Source organism: Lissotriton vulgaris, chromosome 1_1, assembly GCF_964263255.1.
Source record: "Lissotriton vulgaris chromosome 1_1, aLisVul1.2, whole genome shotgun sequence".
In the NCBI taxonomy this organism is placed as follows: Eukaryota; Metazoa; Chordata; class Amphibia; order Caudata; family Salamandridae; genus Lissotriton; species Lissotriton vulgaris.
In genome coordinates this window covers 26,704,093-26,719,505 of record NC_141685.1, presented here as the reverse complement: position 1 = coordinate 26,719,505, position 15,413 = coordinate 26,704,093, and positions in this window count along the sequence as shown.

Below are 15,413 nucleotides of genomic sequence, written 5' to 3'. Positions count from 1 at the left end.
GCCGAAGACGGCTGTAATGCCAGAAAACGGTCCCCGGGAGCTTGTTTCCTTCCCAGTGTAAGAATTGGCTTTTGTAGTTTGGTTTGCCCTGTTCCCATCATGCACTGGGACAGGAACAGACTAATTTGCATACAGCCAGGTTCTGAAACTGGGATGGTGCAGTGAGCTAAAAAACGGTGTTGGATCTAGCCCTGATCTCTTGACTGGGTGAGAGCTTTCTGCTTAATTCAGAGACTCTGTCCCTCACCACCCCTTGTTGTAAATCTAATAGATTGATGTGCATATCTCTTTTGTTGTATTGTCCATAGACCCTGGACTGTGTAATGCAGGACATGGGCCCCCCATCCTAGCAGGGATGTGTCCGCCGTCATTACGATTTGTGGGATAGGCTCCTGGAACAGTCGTCCTTTGCAAAGGTTTTGTGGATTCAACCAATGCAGAGAGCTGTATGCCCGACTGGTCACCAACACTAGGTCTTTTAATTGTCCCTGAGCCTGGTTCCACTGCCGTGCTAGGCACTCCTGTAGCGGACGCATGTGTAGTCTGGCATGAGGGACTATGAATATGCGCGAGGCCATTATGCCTATTAGCTGCATAAACACTCGAGCTGGCAATGAGTGTTGTCTTTTGAACCTTTGGATTAACGTTTGCATTCCGTTGATCCGTGCTGCGTTTGGATATGCCTTTGCTGCTAGTGTATCTATTGTCGCTCCTAGGTACTGTTGGATGTGGGAGGGTTGCAGGTGTGACTTTGGGTAGTTTAGCGAGAAGCCTAGACTGTGCAGGAGATGAATGGTCTTTGACATGTGGCTGGCACATTGCTGGGCCAATGGCGCGTGTATTAGCCAATCGTCCAGATATGGGTACACATGAATGTGTTGTCTCCTGAGATGTGCCGCCACTGTTGCTAGGCATTTGGTGAACACCCGTGGAGCTGTTGTTACACCGAATGGTAGGACTTTGAACTGGTAGTGTTGTCCTTGAATAGTAAACCTCAGATACTTTCTGTGAGTAGGGTGTATTGGTATATGAATGTATGCGTCTTTGAGGTCTAGAGGTGCTAGGAAGTCTCCCTGGCGCAGCAATGGTAAGACTTGTTGCAGAGCGAGCATGTGAAAATGCTCTGATGAAATGTACAGATTGAGAGACCTGAGGTCCAGTATTGGTCTGAGAGAACCGTCGTTCTTTGGAATAAGGAAGTATAGTGAGTATACTCCTGTTCCTTGATGTTGGAGTCGGACTGGTTCTATGGCCCCCTTTTGGAGCATACTGATGACCTCTTGCTGCAGTAATGTTATATGTTCCTTTGACATTGGACGGTGTACGGGTGGTATGTTGGGTGGTGTTGATGTGAGTTCTAGGCAATAAAACAAAAGAGAGGGGGGACCAAGGAGCCAACAAAGGTCCAGTGTCCATGCTCCTGAAACAAATCTGTTCACAATAAGAGAACAAAGTTCCTATACCAGGGTACAAAAGTTACCCACGTATCTGAGTGCAAATATTCACCCATACATTAAAAACAGGGAAGACATAAAGGATTGACATAAAGGATTGAAAATGATTTTAGCATCAGATAAATCCAATCTGAACAGCAGCTTTATCTTATTTGATAACATAAATAATAATAGCTAATGATCCATATAATCTATCAAAGTCTGCCATATTTTGTACCCTCTTCTCTTTTTCGTAATTGATTTAATGCGATACAGTTTAAATTCTAAATGAAAAATATTATAAAACTTTGCTCGCCACATTTCATATGTAGGTGCTTCAGGTTTTAACCACATTGATGATATACAGAGGCGAGCTACAGCCATAGCCATGAATATGATATATCTATTGTCTTGATAACCTAAAAACAGTTCATTATCATTTGATAAACCAAAAATAATCATCTCTTTAGAGGTTTTTACATCGTATTTTGTAATGTGTGCTAAAAAAGATTCTATGGATACAAAAAACTAGGTAGGAAGCCCAAGGTATTTAAGGCATTACGCCAACTCTTAGCTCAACATGGGTTGATTGATGGATGGCCTGTGACTCATCTGAAAGATCCTGGATACACTTATTTTCCTTCACCGCACAAGAAATTTGTGCGAATAGATTATATTTTTATACCTAGACATATGGCACAAGGATCTAGCATGTTTGTTAAACCACGTATCACCTCAGATCACGCTCCAATTGTTATGGATTTACCTATATTTACCACTCATCGAACACAAAGATCCTTCACTTTTAATAGGAAACTCTTATTAGATGAAATATATGTGAAACAAATAATGGACTGGGTTCAGCAATTTTTCGATCATAATAGAACTTCTACATCTTATGTATGTATATGTAAATGTAAATGTATAGGCATTTATATAGCGCACTACTTACCCGTAGGGTCCCAAGGCGCTTCGACCGCTGCGAAACCCTTCCTGGCTTCCCTGAGAGATGGTCCCTTAATGGGTATCTCCAGGGTGAGACCAGGCATCCCCGGCGGTCTGGTGGGGCCGTTAGTGAGGATGAGGCAAGCTAATGCCCAGAGTTGCCGAGTGTGATCGCTGATCAGAGTGGGCACCGAGGCGAGAGAATTATCGAGTCCGCTGACCCTGGTCCAGAAACCTGCCGCGCCGGGAATCGAACCCTGGTCCCGGGCCGTCCTCTGCTCTCGGGTCTGCCGCCTCTAACCAGTGAGCCACACTACCTCACTTATGCAATGGTATGGGATTGTTTTAGGGCAGGGTTACGTGGCGAAACCTCTAGCTACAGCTGGAGTATACAAAAGAAAAGGAAAAATATAACGATAGAATTAATACAAGAGTTAACCAATGCAGAACATGATTTAATGCGCGATATTAGATTACAACGAAATAGTGAAACCTCGCAAAATGAAGTCGCGAAACATAAAGCTAGGATAAATGGGATCTGGAGCCAGGATATAGCACAACAATATAGGGTGTTCCGTGCAGAAAGATATAAATATGGGGAAAATGTGGGTAGATGTTTAGCTCAGAGAATGCGTGGGAGGCAGACTATGCAGCGTATAAATTCTATAGAAAATAATCAGGGAATACTAATAGAACCACCAGAGGGGATATTGCAGGTGTTTTATGAATATTATACAAATCTTTATACCCAAGAAGATTCTTCATCTGATTTACTTGATCAATATATAGATAAATTGGAATTGCCCCAATTAGATTTGGCACAGCAGGAACAATTAGAGCTTCCAATCACAATTGAAGAACTTGAGACATCCCTGAAAGAATTAGCCCTGGAGAAGGCCTGTGGCCCTGATAAACTCCCATTAGAAATTTATCAAATTCTATTCCCTATAATTAAAAGTGACATGCTTGCAACGTTTTTAGAAGCTCAAAAGGGCCGTCCCCCACCATCATGGGAAGATGCTAGCATAGTTATATTTCATAAAAAAGATAAACCTTCGCATTTACCTAGATCGTACCGCCCCATTTCTCTCATAAATGCGGACGCAAAATTATATTCTAAAATTTTCGCCAATCGATTGAGTCAAATTGTCCCAACCTTAGTTTCTCAACAAAAACATGGCTTTCTCCCAGAACGCGGCACTATCAACCATGTACACCGGGTTATTGCAACACTAGATTATGCTACTGCAGAACATAAAGACGTTGGATTGGTGTTTTTAGACGCGGAAAAAGCGTTCGATCACGTCTCATGGGCATTTTTGTGGGCAGCTATGGTGAAAATGGGATTTGGATCACGAATTATATCTGCGTTACAAATTATGTATAGGCACCCGAGGGCTAAGATCTGTATATCAGGACAAGAGTCTATGGCAGTCAATATTACACGGGGCACACGACAGGGGTGCCCCTGCTCACCCTTGTTATTCGCTATTTATATAGAACCACTGCTAAAGGCACTAATGTCATCTCAACAAATTCAACCCATGGTTCTACCTGGAGGTGATATAAAGGTGTTAGCTTACGCTGACGATATCGCAGTGGTAACATCTGATCCGGAATCCGCATTAACTGAAATAGAAAATCTGACTTGCGAGTTCGGCAATGTGTCTGGTTACAAACTTAACAGTCAAAAAACACAGGTTATATGCTCAGCAGGATTATGTACTAATGATAGCAGGGTTACTCTAGAGGCTAAATATTTAGGTATTAAAATTAGACTGCTGCCTCAACAGTTAGTTATGGCAAACTGGTCAGATATATTAGTATCAGTAAAAAATCAACTAGAAAAAATTGAATGTTTGCATCTATCATTGGTTGGGAGACGTAATGTCTTAAAAATGACTATTCTTCCAAAAGTTTTATATTACTTTCGAGCAATACCACTGGAAATACCCACACTACAATTGAAGAAATTGCAATCTATAACTGATCGATTTTTATGGAGTGGGAAATCAATGCGGAGAGCATCTAAATTTATGACATTACCAATCTTAAGGGGGGGTTGGGGAGTCCCAAATTTTGCACTATATTATTTGGCATGTCTTATGCAAAATGTTAAATACTTTTCAATAGGCGGAACCCCACCTTCATTTGAAAGCCCAGATATTTTTTCTCTTTTATTAGGCCCACAATCTCGACAAATGCTACTCCGTTTTATAGAACCTAGTTACTATAAAAGAACTAGATTCAAACTTATATTGTCCGCCTTTAAAGGATGGCGTTCTATTTGGAAGTTTATCTCATTGGGACGTATTAATTTTTATACTCCGTGTAATTCTATAGAATTGCTCCCGTTAACATTCAGGGATTGTACTATGGGTATATGGCGGGAAAAGGGTATAATAGCCATTGGTGACATGGTTAAAAATGGTACAATCGCCTCATTTCAGGAGCTAAGAGATCAATTCAGTCTCTCGAAACATGACTTTTTTTAGTTTTTGCAAATAAGGAATTTCATCTATACACATCCACATATTGTACCACTATGTCCTAATGAATTTATGGAAATAATAAAAAAACCAACACGCATAGGGATTATTTACAATTACCTGTTAAATCTACAGCAGGATGATATGGAACAGCAGGTATCAAAATGGTGTACGAGACTAGGTACATCTGCAGTACCTTTTCAAGAATCAATATGTATGGCTGATAAAATTATTCTATCTGCCAATTTATATTCACAACATTATAAAACTTTATTTAACCTTTATCATACACCACTTAAAATGCTAAAATGGAGTAATGCAAACAATGGGAAATGTTATAGATGTCAATGTGATTTGGCAGATATTATACATATATTCTCAGACTGCCCTATATTAAAACCGTTTTTTGTATCCATAGAATCTTTTTTTAGCACACATTACAAAATGCGAAACACGCTAATCTTAAGTGTGAATCGATATGAAATAAGGTTATCGCGGGTATTAGCAAGACGTGTATATGATAAAAGATGATGTGTACTAACCAGTGTTAAAAGTAGAAACGTCGTGCAAATGGAGAACTCATATAAAATAGTTCTTATTTTCAACTGTTGTGGAGATAAATGAAAGAAAAAGAAAAATGAAAGAAAAATAAATTTTCAGATCAGCCACCAGTTGACCAAACTGGAAGCAAGGCAAAAGGGACCCAAGAAGAAAGGTCCTATACAGGAGTAAACATGTTATAGGTAACATACAAATTCAATTGAGTCATTCAACCCGTTTGGTTTGCAAGAATTCAATAGGTAAATCCAATGATTCTCCCTCTGTAGTAGAAAGCAATTATTGTCTCTGCCTTCTTGTTTTTCCACTGTTTCTAGTACCACAAATTGTAATTGGGAAACATTATGATGCGCTTCAACAAAATGGGCTGCAACTGATGATTTTACATTGCTAGTTCTAATGTTCGACTTGTGCTCATTCAACCTGGTTTTTATCTTTCGTTCTGTCTTACCGACATATACCTTCCCGCACGGGCATTTGAGCATGTAAATTAAGTTGGTTGTGTCACAGGTTGCGTTAACTTTTAATTTGATTTTATGGCCCTTCATTGGATGATTGATATGATCGCCTCTGATTAAGTTGTTGCAATTGCCACACTGTAGACATGGACGAGTTCCACTGTATTTTTTTGTATCATCCGTTGTGTTCTTAAGCAGTTCACCAAGGTTTTTGTTTCTAGTGAAGGCAAAAGTGGGAGGATTGTCGAAAGAATGTTTAAAGTCTGGTTCCGCCTTTAGAATGTTCCAGTGTTTTTTGATCACTTTCTTGAATTTCATACTCGCAGTGGAGTATTTTGATACCACTGTCATCCAGTCTTCTAGTTTCTTCTGTTTGATTTTTAGCAGATCAGATCTTTGTATATTGTGTACTTGTTTTTCTGCTGTTTTAATCAAGTCATCTGGATATCCTCTTTCTCTGAATCTTTCTCCCATTTCTGTGATTTTGATCTTGGCTTTTTGTGCGTCAGATGTAATTCTTTTTGCTCGCATCATTTGTGATAGCGGCAAGTGAGGTTTCAAAGGTTCTTGATGAAAGCTTAGATAATGGATGGTGTTATTCCTGTCTGTTTCCTTTCTGTACATTTCAGTCTCAATTTTACCATGCTGGAGATTTATGAGTACGTCTAGAAAGGTGATGGACTCTGTGGAAATTTCCCAAGTGAATTGGATCCGGTCATCTTTTGTATTGAGATCAGTAAGCGCTTGTTCTTTTTTTCAGAACAAAATGTTATTGTGCTGTTGAAAAGTTACATGATACGTACAGCGCCCCGAAAACCCGGAGAAGCTGTGAGCATGAAAGTAATAATCGCATTGCAAGCAATTCAAACAGTCGTTTAAATGTAAGAAATTACCCTAGTCTCCCCTCCCCTCACCCCCCCCCACTCCCTCCACCCAAAACCCCCCTTCCCACCCCCTGCACAGCGTCTAGACAGTCCATAAGTAAAAGCATAGCAAAATACATTTAGTGTGTACTCCCCATCACACGGGCTCAATGTCCAAATGTCTTTCCTCAGGTTCACCATGTGTCGGCGGCTTCAGCCACAACCCTCTATAATCTGCCCACCTCTTCCAAATCTTGTAGTGTTTCCGGGGGCAGCCCCTGGCCTCGAAGATCGGGCGTTCCAGTCCCATATAAAAGTCAAGTCCCCTTTCCCACACACCCAATAGGGGGGCCCTGGGGTCTTTCCAGGCTCGGGCCACGCCTCTCTTGGCCACCATGAGGCCCAGCAACAAAAAGTGGCGTTTATAAACATTTCCTCCCACCTGTTCTAGGATATGGAGGAGGCCCAGTTGTGGTGTGCGGGGGAGGTCCCAGCCCAGCACCTCCGACAAGCAGTCCCACACTCCCCACCAAAACCTCCTTAGACCATCACACGCCCAAACTGTATGCAGAAACGTGCCCATCTCTCTACCACATCTCAGACAATCAGGGGACGCAATCAAGTCTGCCTTCCACAGTCATTCCCTGGTATAGTAGGCCCTATGTAAGTATTTGAAATAAATAAATCGCAGTCGTCCCGCAATGGCCGCCCCTCTTGGATCTTCAAGCGCCTCTCTCCAGTCTTCCTCCTCAAATGCACCCAGATCGTTATCCCACTTAGCCCGCAGTGTGTCTAGGGAAGTTGAGCAATGTGTAACTAGTGTTTGGTAGATAGATGATATCTTTTTGCTTTCCAATTCCCCCATGAATACTTTAGCTTCCAGAGGGCTAAACTCGGGCAAAGAGTCGAGACCCCTCAGGGTGGGTGTAATATCATGGCGGAACTGTAGATATCTAAAGAACTGGGTCTGGGGCATGTCATATTCCTCAGGTAGCTCTTGGAATGACTTAAGGGTCGTGCCTTTGACAACGTGGCCTATGGCCGAGATGCCGATCGCGTCCCAGCCACGGAATCCCTGTAGGGACAGCAACGCCGGCAATTGCCCATTCTGCCACAATGGGGTCTGCCTCGTCAGCCTATTCCACCATCCCATTCGGCAGAGTGCACCGCGCAATATTTGGAATACTATTTTAGTGACTTTTGGAAGCATCTTCCTCTTAACAGCCGAATATAGTATAGCGTGTAGCGTATCAGGGTCCATCATGAATCGCTCCAGGGCGTAGGCAGGGTCGCCTCGATCCCCATACCACCATTCATTCAGTATCAATAGATGAGAAGCTTGATAATAGGATAGGATGTCTGACGTTGCTAGGCCACCACAATACGTGGAAAGAAAACTCGTGCGGAGCGCCACTCTCGCCACTCCCCCAGCCCAGAGGAAGTTGCTAAGCGCCGAGTTTACCTGCCTAAACCACTGCGGTGATATAGGGTATGGGTGATTTTGTAATTGATATATGAGACGTGGGAGGGCCACCATTTTAAATATGGCCGAGCGGCCGTACACATTCAGAGGCATACGGGACCACGTAATCATGTCTGAGCGGATACGCTCCCATACGGGCACGACATTGCGCATCCAGGAGACCCCACTCAAGTCTGTCAGAAATACCCCCAAGTATTTAATGCCTCCCGTCGCTTCTTGCAACACCGCCGCCCAGGACCCTAAATCCCGACGCTCCCCCTGCACCCACAGTACTGACTTACGCAGGTTCAGGAGGAGGCCCGATACCTCTCCAAAATTTGCATGATGTCAAGGACACGCGGCCCAGATCTATTCAAGTCTGTGAGAAAAAATAGGACATCGTCTGCATAGAGTGCAATTCTGTCGGAGGGTCCCGCACTCCACTCGATGCCCCGCATCTGTGCGTCTATCCGGACCCATGCCGCCAAACGGTTCCATGGCCAGGGCAAATAGATATAGTGATAGGGGGCATCCCTGTCTGGTGCCCCTACCTATAGGGAAGGAATCAGACACTGCCCAGCCACTCTCACCGACGCCGTGAGATCCATGTATAATAGTTGTAGGTAGGATAAGAAGTGGGGCCCCAGATTCAGGCGGGACAGAAGCGCACGGAGGTAGACCCAGCTTACTGAGTCGAAGGCCCTATCTATATCAGCCAGTAGAAGGGCCGCAGGAATCCCTGCCGCTCGGGCCGCCTCTACCACCACCTGTGCGTGCCTAATATTGTGTCTTGTTGCCCTATGGGGCATAAACCCAGCCTGGTCTGGGTGGACGAGATCAGTGATGTAAGGGAGAAGGCGATTGGCCAGCGCTTTCGCCAATATTTTAGCTTCGGTATTTAACAATGAGATTGGCCTGTAGGACTCGGGTTGGTCGGGAGGCCTTCCTGGTTTGCAGAAGACCACAATTTCAGCGTGTTGCCAGTCCCTCGGGAGTCGGCCACACTCTCTGGCTGCCTCTAATGCTCTGCCATAGTATGTACCTAATTGGAGGTGAAATTTCTTTTAAAATTTGCAAGGGAATCTGTTGGGTCCGCGGGCTTTGCCCGTGTTCAATTCCCCGAGGGCCGTAGCTAGTTCTTCCGCTGACAAGGGAAGGTCAAGGCTAGCCCGCCCCTCATCCGAAATTGATCGTGGCGGAAGATCAGCCAGGAACTTATCGATGTCGTCAGCCGAAAGGAGTTCCCGGGGGCGTACTGAGCCTCGTAGTATCATGCAAAGCTGGCCGCTAGGTCCGTCGGGGCCGTCATGGGCGTTCCCGACTCGTCTCGAAGACACGGTAGGGACTGCGCGTGAAAAGTGCTCTGGCAGAGTCTATATAGCATCGAGCTGGATTTGTCGCCCCATTGGGAGATCCTACTCTGAGTCGCCAGCCACAACTGTCGAGCCTCATCTAACAGCAAGGGGGCATACAACTGCTGTGTCAGCAGAAGTTGTCTCACATCCTCCTCACCCCCGCCAGCACTGCATCTGTTTTCCTGATCACTGACTCGGTCTGCCGCTTTCACTAGGTCCTCCCTACGTGCCCTGCGGGCAGCCGCGCACCAAACAACATCTACCCCGCGAAGCATGGGCTTCAGAGCCTCCCAGAGGGTCATGGCATCCATGTTGGAGTGATCGTTATCACTCCAGTAGTGAGCAATAGCCTCCCTTATGTGGGACTGATAGGATTCCTGCTGTGAGTGCCATGTGGAGAGGCGCCATCTGAAAGGCTGCCGTCTCCTATCAAGAAGTAGGTCAATCACTAAAGGGGAGTGGTCCGACAGGCCGTGTGGCAGTATCGTTGTGGTATCCACCCTCCCGACCCAGGCATGGGGGACAAATAAGTAATCAATTCTAGAGAAGGACTTGTGCACTGCTGAGACATATGTGTATTCACGATGTTGGGTGCGTTGGTGTCGCCATGCGTCTACCCATCCCATTCCTCTCACCATGCCATTCAGTTTAGTAGGTGTGTCAGATGACACCTCACCCCCCAGCCTGTGTCGGTCCATCCGTGCATTCATCACATTATTCCAGTCCCCGCCTATTACCGCCATAACATTAGGGATCTCGGCCCATACACCAAATAACTTTTCTATAAGGGCACCCTGCAGCGGGGGCGGGGCGTAAACACTCCCAAAGACTATCTGCTCAGTGCCTATCTTGCCCTGAATAAACACATATCTGCCCTGTGTATCGGCCCACTGAGTCTCATGAGTGTAGGTCAGCCTGCGGTGCACCAGGATGGCTACCCCTCGGGATCCCCTCACAAACCCAGCATGAAACACCTGCTGATAGCCATATCGCTGTAGGCTAAGGGTCTTGGAACCCATAAGGTGAGTCTCCTGCAACAGCAACACATCAGCCCTGTCCCTCTTTCCTTGCCGCCGGACTGCTCCTCTTTTTATCCTGTCCAGCATCCCCCGTACATTCCATCTCACAACACGCATCGATGCCCTTTGTAGGCCTGATTTGGAAGCATCAGCCGCCATTCATGGACAGAAGATCAAACAGCCCGTGCGTTAGAGGCCACACACACTCATCTCGCTTCAATAGGACCCAAAAGAACACCGTGCAGAAAAACGCGAACCCCCCTCCCATGCCCCCCTTTAACACACACCCAACTAACCCACCGTCCCACTCCGTTCCCAGTCACCCTTTCAACTTCCCCACCACCCCCCACCCCATATTTCAGTAACATTGAAGAACCTGTCGCGGTATAGGTTATCTCCGACCCCCAACGGGAGGTTAGAGACACACTATTCCAATGGATCCCCATGAACTACCCACACAGTCCCAACTTACCCCCCACTAAACCAACTCCTCTAACCGAGGGGTTATGCCCGCCCTCTCGTCTTCGTCTCCCCAACCTACGTCTCAGGGTTGCCCAAATACTGATGCATCTGGCATCTTAGACAACAGCTTGCAAATGGGCTCCATCACCCAAAGGACTGGCGCCGACCCCTGACCTCTCTCCAGGGCTTTGTCTGCAGTCTGCCAAGTGTCTTTGGGTCTCACGCATCCGGATTCTGAGAGTCCGCAGTTTTGGTCGCTTCCGCCGCGCCATCGTTAGGAGAAGGGTTCTTCTTGTTGCGTGACCTCCAGTTACTCCTGCTCCGCGAGCGCCGGGGGGTTCTCGGGGGCCCCGCTGTGGATGATGAATCCGAGTCCCGGCTCGGAGGGGTGTTAACTCTAATGTGGACCGTTTCATCTGTCCAGGCGAAAACCTCTTCTGGAGTATCAAATAAGTGAGTCCGGGACTGGAAGACCACACGCAGGCAGGCTGGGTAGAGCAAGGCATATTGGAGATTGAGGCCTCGCAGCCGCGCCTTAGCTGCAGTGAAGGACTGGCGTTGTTGCTGGACTAACCTGGTGTAGTCTGGGAATATGAGGATTTTGTGATTTTCAAATAACAACGGCTCCTTCACTCGTGCTTGTCGCAGGATTGTGTCACGGTTGTGATAATTAAGCAGTTTGGCTATCACAGGCCGCGGGCGAGCTCCCTCAGGCGGCTTCTGGGTCAGTGCTCGGTGCGCGCGTTCAATTATAAAACAGCGCGAAAGGGACTACGGAGGGAGCCACCCCTCCAACCATTGGGTCGGAAAGGCTTCCATGTCTCCCTTTCCACAGCCCTCCGGAAATCCCACAAACCACAGGTTATTTCGCCGAGCACGTCCTTCCGCGTCTTCGGCTCGCATTGCAAGGCCCTTTTGAATCCCTTCCATATTGGCCATCTTCTTCTTAAGTGTCGCCACGTCGTCCTCTACACCGGTAATTCTGGTCTCAGTCTCAGTGATGTGGGCACGGCGTTACGTAGGTCTTGACGCAGCAGGGTTACATCAGCTCCAACTGCCCCTATTTTTGCATCCAGCATGTCCCTGGATTGCGTTATCGCTGCCATGAGGGCCGCATTGTCCGGGCCAGACGTCTGAGCGCTTCCGGTTGCCCCGGCTCCTCCAGTTGGCCCAGTAAATTTATCAATTGGGCCTTGCTTCGAGGCGCCTCCACTGTTACCACCCCTCGTCATGGCTGCCACCTGATATGGGTACTAGGTTCGGAGCACCGCAGGGGCTGCAGGTCGGTCACTCCAATCTCTTTGGTCACAGGGCTGTGACCAGGCCTTTCTTAGTCCGTGGCGCCGCCTATGGTGTCACTACTCTCTGCTCCCGTGGCGCAGTGTCCCTTGCAATGTTCACCAGCGGCAGTTATTCCAAACCCAATGCGGGGGGGCCACACGTGTCACAGACCTGTCCAGGAGCTACTCCGGGGGTGCAATCCCCTCTCCACAACGGCCCGGGGCCTCAAGACACACAAGTAGTTACCAGCCTGTGCCTGATCATCTGCCCCCGCCACCAGGTCCTCTGCGTCCCCGCCAGCTCATGTCCATCTAGGCTCAGGTGTCAGTTCCCCAGCATAACCTCTTCGGGGGTCGCCCCAGCGGCTCGATCGCGCCGCAGAGAGGGGTGTTCGCCGCTGCCTGCCTCGTGTGTCGTATGGCTAGGTCCGGGTCCCAGCCGGGAGCAGCCCGTTACTTCCGCCCCCGCCTCCGCGAGTGCAGCCACCATCTTTCTCGACTTGCCGGGGGGAGGGGAAAGACACAGGATATCACCCCCGTAATAGTCACAGTGCAACTGACTCCCCCACGGTCCGATACGACCGCCGAACGAGGCCGATCCAGCCCCCTCGCATTCCCCCGGCTCCGCAGCCCGTGCAGCCTCAGACTCCCGGGTGTGGCAGCGGGTGTTCTGTGTCTCCAGTGGGGCACGGTCTACTCACTGTGGGCCACCGTGTGTCGGATGTAGGGTACCGTCTGCTGCTCTCTGTCAGACCCGGCCGCGTCCCACTTCCGCCTGGATACACACGGGCTCGAAGTCCCGGCTTCCACAGGATTGGCAGGCCTCTCCACCGCAGGTCCCAGACCGCCGCCGAGCAGGCGACCGGAGCCCCGCAAATCGTCGTTGGTGCTTCCCCGCCACCTCCAACACCAATGTGGCACTATTGAGACGTCTCAGGGTTGGGGAAATTGAGGATAAGTGGCGGAAATTTCGGCGGCAATTTCGGCGGCGGGACGGAGCTCTCTTAGGCTGCGTCCGCCATGTTCGCCGCCTTGGCCACGCCCCCCAGTAAGTGCTTGTTCTAATGATTCCCTTGAGTTTCTCCATAAGATGAAAATGTCATCTATATAACGTACAATCAATTTTAAATTGTCCGTCCAATTTGGGTCTGTCAGTATACTCTGTGTTTCGTAGGACTTCATGAATAAATTAGCGTACACTAGGGCTGCGCTATTGCCCATACTTGTGCCAATGAGTTGTTGGTACTAGATGTCATCATACTTAAAGTAGCTATGGCACAGGGTGAAATGATAAGCTCCATCAAAAAGGTCTGTAATTGAGGGTCAAAGTCAGTCGTTAGTATGGCTTCCTCCATGGCTTCAATACCCATCCCGTGGGGAATGGAAGTGTAGAGTGACATTGAGAATATATGTGACCATCTGTTGGACTGTAGGTTGCATTAGACGGTCAATGAATTGACCAATCGGCTCATGTAGGCTGTTTTTTGTAGAAACTATTGGCCGTAGTGGTGGGTCAAGAAGATTTTTATGCACTTTTGGCATCATATAGATGTTGGACTCTTTGGGTGTTGTCTGATCAAAAATTTACTTGTCCTGTCGTTTATTACGCCATCATTTTTAGCTTTGGTGATGAGTTTTGTGAGTTTCACGGTGAATTCATTGATAGGATTATATTGAAGAGGTGCATAGGTGTTAGTATCATTGATGTGTTCTTGAACTTTTTGATTATACATAGTGGCATTCATAATAACAAGACATCCACCTTTGTCAGCTTTAGTGCAAACAATGTTCTTGTTCTTGAATAGTTTTTTCAAGATGGATAAATCCTTGTTAGTAATGTTATTGTAAGATTTTTTCTGACAATTGATGTTCTGAAGGTCCTGTTTGACTAGTGTTTCAAAAAGGTCAAGCGTCTTATGGCTCATGGGAGCCATAAATGTACTTTTAGGTCGTAAGCCTCTAAGTTGATCAGGTTCTTGTGACGTTGGTTTTGGTGAAATATTATCAAAAAAATGTCGAAGTTTTAGTTTCCGCATTAATTTAAAGAAGCTGACCTCCAGTTCTAAAGAGTTGGTACGTGTAGTTGGAACAAAAGACGTGCCCTTTTGGAGTAATTTCAATTCTTGATCATTTAACATGTAATCCGAGATGTTGATGACTAGTTGTTCCTGTTTGCTTGTTTCTTTTTTTCTTTTTCCTTGGTTTTGCTGATCACGCTTCTTGTATTTGGAAGTTCCTTTTCCCCTCCTGGGTTTTCTGTTTCTACTGGGCCTTGTTCTAAAAAAGGCACTTCCGATAGGCTTGCTGAGGAAGAGGTAGATGGTGCTGTTTCTTTTTGTTGTTCAACTGGGGTAGTCGTCAGTCCCTTCTTTGTAGATTGCGTTCTATTTGATGGAGGTTATTATTCACACAGCTCTGATGATGCACCTCAGGCACGGGGCTGACTCAGTTAATATTCACACCGCTCTGATGATGCACCTCAGGCACGGGGCTGACACAGTTATTATTCACACAGCTCTGATATTGCACCTCAAGCATGGGGCTCACAGCTGTTATTATTCACACAGCTCTGATGATGCACCGAAGGAACGGGCTCACAGCTGTTATTAGTCACACAGCTGTGATGATGCACCTCAGGCACGGGCTCACAGCTGTTATTCACACAGCTGTGATGATGCACCTCAGGCACGGGCTCACAGCTGTTATTATTCACAAAGCTCTGATGATGCACCTCAGGCACGGGGCTGCCTGCAGTTATTATTCACACAGCTCTGATGATGCACCTCAGGCACAGGGCTGACGCAGTTATTATTCACACAGCTGTGATGATGCACCTCAGGCACGGGCTCACAGCTGTTATTATTCACACAGCTCTGATGATGCACCTCAGGCACAGGGCTGACGCAGTTATTATTCACACAGCTGTGATGATGCACCTCAGTCACGGGGCTGACGCAGTTATTAGTCACACAGCTCTGATGATGCACCTCAGGCACGGGGCTGACGCAGGTATTATTCACACAGCTCTGATGATGCACCTCAGGCACGGGGCTGACACAGTTATTATTCAAACAGCTCTGATGATGCAT